The following is a 6,537-nucleotide window of genomic DNA, read 5'->3' on the forward strand; positions in this document are numbered from 1 at the left end:
GCACAAAAACTATTGTCGTCGCATTGTATGATTATTGTAGAGCCACTGTGGTGAGATAGACTTTGTAACGACGTTTTAAGTGCCTTTCATGGATCTTGGAAGTGTCAATGTACTGAATGCCAATGGAGGCCTGTGTGAAGCCTTTCTCAGCATCAGCTTTCAACTAAAATATCTTCATTTGTGTTCCGAATATGAACGGAGGTCTTACGGGTGTCCAACGACATGAGGGTGAGTAATTAATGACAGAATTTTCATTTTTGGGTGAACTAACCCTTTAAGGGCTGCAATTGAGGCTATTCTGCCATTTATTTCTTGTTTTATTAAGAGAAAACACGTTATTAATCTCTCAACAGATTGAGTTCAGTAACTGTGAATTCATTAGTGAATCTGGATTAGTCTCTTTTGTGGGCAGTGACACTAATAATGATGATTTTTGCTCTTGACAAGCTGTTTTCTACTATATTTGATCGTATAAGCATCGTCACTTAATTCCTGACTTGTAAGACATTATGAGATCCACAGGTGAGTGCATCATTCTAACGATCTAATTTAGACATTTTTCTTTTAACACTGATTAACGCACATACATAAGATCTTATCGTTTAAATATAATGAAATCTCCAGCGTTCGTTTCAACCAGTGACGTTACTTTAGACCTAATATTTGCACGCATACTATTGCACTATTTACATCCGCGAAAGACATACCCAACTCTGTTTATGTGACTACTCACTAAAGATTGACATTTTTGACATAATTTTGTGTGTATTTGACTGAGGAAAAACAATTTAATTTGGAATGCGCGAGCTCTTTAGGCCTGTGTGTGTGTGTGTGTGTGTGTGTGTGTGTGTGTGTGTGTGTGTGTGTGTGTGTTTGTTGTTGGCATGAGCGCAAAGAAAGCTCTCTCTCAAAGAGCTCTCATCCCATATGTATTACGAAATGCTATAAAATCGCTTGCATGTTCAAATTGGCGAGGTTTAAAAAGACGTGGGCAGTGATTTCCGTCAGCTGTCCCGCAACGGAAGCGAAAGTGTTGAATCTGAGCGTGCAGATGCTTTTATAGTGCATGCACTGCATTTGCTCATTTTGAGAGAATGGAGACGCGCAGTAATGCTGAAATTACTTACAAAAAAGTTTCCAAATGACTGATTAATGTGATAATCTTTGTTGATTAATTTAATAATAAACATTTGCGGTAATTTCCCGCTTCATAAACCCAAAACTTGCGAGAGTGAGTAAAATTATGCGCAATACCCGCATCAAAATTCAGACCCTGTGTGGTATCGATTTAATATCGGTACTTCGGTATTAGATTGTGGTACCGTACCGAAGCCAAAATTGTGGTATCGAGCCATCCCTAGTCCTCCGTGAAATGTGCAGCGCGCGCGTCGTGCATCCACGCACCGGCAGTGTTTTTTTCACTCAGCTGACGTTGTGCAAATCTGGCATTGAAATCGCGAAGACGGTGGATGTTTTCCTCTGTTAGATGTGCTGCAGGGAGCCCTGCGCGCGCCTGATTCCCCGCTGACTCAAACACACGTGCATATAACATGCTGTGTGTTAAACGCTCTGCAACGCACCCCCGTCCCTATGAAGGCTGAACAGAGCAAGTACCCCAGACCTGCAATCCGGATGAAAATAACAGCGTTTCCTCGGCATCGCGGCAACAACACTCCAGCCTAACTATACCACAACAGCGCCGCAATACAAAATGGCCTCACCCCCCCTTATTTAATATTCTCGGAGGAGGGGTTTATGTAAATATTGAGCCTGTTGATGTCACCAACCCTGGAGGAATGTCTGTAGTCACCTACTGGCCGTTTGCTGTAGTTCTTAGAAATTGATTTCTTTAAAAGCAAATATCACCCGTTGCTTTAAAGGGTAACTAAACCCCTGCTCAGAGCTTAACTCCACCCACTGGCAATTTTCAAAAAATGCTGGAAAAGTGGGCAGAGCCCGGCGGACACAGAGGGGACGAACCGAGGGCGGGGCTGAGCGGAGGCCGTGCACCTGAGACCCGCAGGGACGGGTTGATTGACAGCTGTCAGACTCGCGAGTCGCAAAGATGGAGAATGACTGGAGTGACGCCAGCTTTGCAACAGAGCGGTCATTTCTCCTACCTTCACCTGAAGTGGAGGAGGGTGGATTGTATGTAGACATAAACCCGGAGCCTTATCAATGCGAGCCGCTGCTCAAACTGCGTTAACTCCCGATGCCGACAATGCTAGCGAAGCAGCCGCGCAAGAGAACCGACCTAATCTATCTGCGTCCGCGGCAACCACTTGCGTGTCAGGGTTTGAAAGCGCGTCTCATGTATGAAAATTATCTGTACACATGACGGGAGGCAATACAATCGCAAGAAAAGCCTGACGTGTACTGACAACTTCATTATTTAACCGTATTTTCTTCAATACAATGTTAAAGCAAGTGTCAAGTGTGTTTCATTCATAATGTTTCCACTTCATGTAATATGACAGTTCATACTGGAGTGAAGCCGTTCTCATCATGTGATTGGGGGAAACTTTCTGAGGGCGTGGTGAGCTCATGTCAGGGGTGCGGATAGTGAGCCGTTGGAGGTACCATCCTACGTCACGATGTACCACAACGTCCAATAGGAAAATTCAACTGCAGTAGCCACCGTTCAACCTTAAGAGGGCAGCACTTTGGCGGTTTTACACCATATTTTATAGAATTAAAACACTTTATACTCAAATGTCAAAACATTTACTCGAATCAATGAACAGCATTAATAAAGCCCCAGTATTACAGATCATTAACTAAAAAAAGTTGGTTTAGGGTTTAGTTACCCTTTAAACTTTGAACGTTGTAACTTTGCAGATGGTGTTTATGCTCAAGCAGCAACATTACACGCTAGCTAAAGTTAGAATAGTGAAATCGTGGTTTACCACCCCTTTAAAACAACACGAGCGTCTTGCGCTCAAATTGCTCTCTATTTGTTTACATAGTTAATGTGCACTGTGAAGTAACATATACAAACAATGAACAGCTGTATTTTTATTAACTAAGATTAACAAAGATTAAAAAATACAGTAACAAATATATTGATCATGGTTAGTTCATGTTGTTAAATCATAATTAAATCTGTTGTTAACATTTATAGGCTAAGTACGCTCTCATTTGTATTCATGTGTTTTAATTTATATTTAAAGATTTCAGATGAAAAAGCCTCTAAGTGCAATCTGAAATTTTCTTCCAAAACGTGCAATTTTATCAAGCTCATATGTTTATGTCCGGTTATTTCACTTTAATGGCAATGAAAATGGCAATGCCTTAAACAGCTTAAGGCATTGTGTTTTTAAATGCAAAATGTAAATGCCTCTACATATGTAGCCAAAGCACATGACGGGCTACTACCACCGATCTATAGGCTATATATAATGATAGGCTATTCTCTATTCAGTTCCATTCAGTATTCTCTATCAGTGGCTACTGCACTCTTTTTTTATAATTATTTTAATGTTTTGTTTACATTTAATACATTTAAATTAAATCATTTAGCAGACGCATTCCTTGCAGTATATAGTAGGATATGCAGTCATTTATAATAATTGCAAAATAGGCTTTCCACTAGGTGGCGCACAGGGACAACAATCACCATGGACGCGTCAAAAGGCCATCGCGATCCTTTGCCCCGCAGTAGCTTTTTTTCATATTTTCAGTGTTATTAATGCAATATTAAATTGCTGCTAAGTGTGTGTGTTACATTTGTTTTCACCATGTAGCCTATAGACCAAAACAAAAAACCAACAAATGTGAAATATAATAAGGCTAATGAAACTGTTATTCCTATTTGACATCCCTTAAATTAAACATTTCCCTAGAAATGTAATTAACATAATGAACATTATTATATGTCACACTTTATTTGCTATCCTCACTTTTGCTGTCTTTCCTTCGCTTTTAAATGAATTGGCCGTTAACATTTTACTTTCAATTTTGAATCGCAATTAGCGATTCTGCATCAATTGCTTCAATGGAAAAGAGCAAAACAAAAACTCTCGTAGGCCTATATTAAACATAGAACTTTTATTAACATAATGAACAAAAATACCACGCTGTAGAGCAGGCCTGGCGCTGTGGGGGATGAGGAGAGGAGTAGGCTATTCACATTCAGTTCGCCAATAGTGCTCACAAAATCGTGCCTTTTTAAAAAACGATTTATATAACATTACTGCTACAGCATACTGTCATAGCCTATTATCAAGATAAAACTGATAAATGAAATTTGGCAAAAGAGGCACGTCATTATCACTTTCCCAGAATTATTCTTCAAAGTAATGTTTTCAACAATATTGTAGGTTTATTGGCCTCGATGAGCGTCAGACTCCCAGCCCTGAGATTGTCACTGACGAAATTAAATAATTTGTGAATCTTTGTAAATATTAATAGACTTAGGCTATACATCGGGAAAATTTACCCAAACAGGATTATTATAGTAAGGCCTAATTAAGAAATAAAAATGATTAAAACATTTATGCTAATCGAAATAAACCTAAAACATATGAAAATATAAATATTAGTTGAAAAACTTAAACGAAAATTAGTGTTGCCTTCCTTTTCAATATCATTTTCTGGGTTTTCCCCCTGACTCTCAACTTACACGATCATCTTTAACCGACAAGATTAAATTAGAATTGAAATGTGTTTGTGAATCATTAAAAAAATCCCAGGGGTTTAGTTTTAGCCTACATGAACAATAGCAGAATAAACAACAGAACATGAGAGTTCATCATCATCATCACCCACCTGCTGCGCTGTGAAGGAAATAAAATAGGATTCAATTATATTGAGGGAATAAATAGCCTTTTCTGTGCGTGAAATTTATTTTACTTAATTAATTAGGCCTATTACCAAAATGAAAGGCTAAAAATGCAACAATAGACTACAGGCTAGTTTTGGTTCATTTTTGAGAAAGGAAAGGAAATAAAAGTGATACAGAAAGGAAATAAAAGTGTACAAAAATAATAGGCCTATTTAACCCTTCACAGATTTGAATAGTGTTACATATATTTGACCACAAATGTCTGAGTATTTTAAGTTGTTTCCGCTTTTATAAGAAAATTCAAGTGAATGCGTCGGCGCCTCACACTCACACACAACATATCAGTTTTAGTATTAGAGAGATAGCCAGGTTATAACGCTGGTTTCTGTTTCAGTTTAGCTTTAAATTAGTTAGTTTTGGCCTGGGCCGGTTCTACACATTTGGAGGCCCTAGGCAAACTTTATGTTGGAGGGCCCCCTGCTCCACACACCCCTCCTAAAAAAAAAAACACTTAACATATACCCTTTTCATTACCTTTTTATTTAACATCTGTTATTAATTTTTTGTATTTTTATATAGCTACACATTTATATATTTATATATATTTATTTTATATGTCCATAATCATCAAACTTAAGGTAATATCTTGTTTGTTGAGGATGCTATCTTTTCTTTCTTTCTTTCTTTTTCTTTTTCTTTTTTCTGGTAGTCATTTGTTCAGTAATTTATTTAGGCTACATTAGCCGAACACACCTACCCACTATTTGGGATAACAAACTGATCAGGCCTACAGTAAAATGAAAGAAAAGGAAAATCACTTAAAGAAATTAACATCAAGCCTTAATAATTTTTGGACAGGATTTTCCCTTCCTGTTGAACCAATTTAAACTATATTATAATATTTAATAGAATGCAATACTTCACTACACACTCTTAAAAATAAAGGTTCCAAAAGGAAGTTTTTACACGCTGATGCCATAAAAGAACCTTTCAGTAAAAGGTAGTGCACTCTAAACAATGCTGGGTTAAAAAAAAAAAAAAAAAAAACAATTTGGAAAAGGGACAAACACAGCAATTAGGGTGTTTTAACCCAGCGGTTGGGTTGAATGTTTTTTTTTTTTTTTTTTTTTTAACTCAACTATTATTTAAATATTACTGTATTGCTTGAAATTGACATTTATTAATGTTTAATAAATGAACATTTAATAACAAGTTTAATGAATAATAATTAAACAATAAACATTTAAGTTGCTAATTAATAAATGTTCACCTTTTGATTATTGTTGCTTCTAGCCTAATTGTTTCTTTGTTTTTTTGTTTTTTACTTTTTTTCTTTACTTCTTATATAATCTGATAAGTGTGTGCACACTGTACAGCGCCCCACAATTTTCCCATGTAAATCTGTGGTGGAAAACAGAACTGCAGCACGCTGTAATTGAGAGGATCTCCCTCTTATTTCCACATTACCTTACGTAAATCTCGCTCCAGACCTAGACAGCATCAATCTGCTTCAGCAATGTGTATTAGTCTGCATTAGGTGAGTAACATTTTGGCAAGCGCCAGTCAGTAACTAGTTGTTCTGAATGGAAATACCTGAATCATTACTCTTATTTGAATTATTCAACTTAATTGGGAATGCATGACAACTCAGATTTAGATCCTAATAGAGGCAAATAAAACAAAATAAAAATTAAAAGCTTTAAATAAAAAGGTTTTGAGTTTATTTAATTCACACAAGTTTAAATGTAATTCTC

Source organism: Gobio gobio, assembly GCF_949357685.1.
Source record: "Gobio gobio genome assembly, chromosome: 21".
Classification (NCBI taxonomy): Eukaryota; Metazoa; Chordata; class Actinopteri; order Cypriniformes; family Gobionidae; genus Gobio; species Gobio gobio.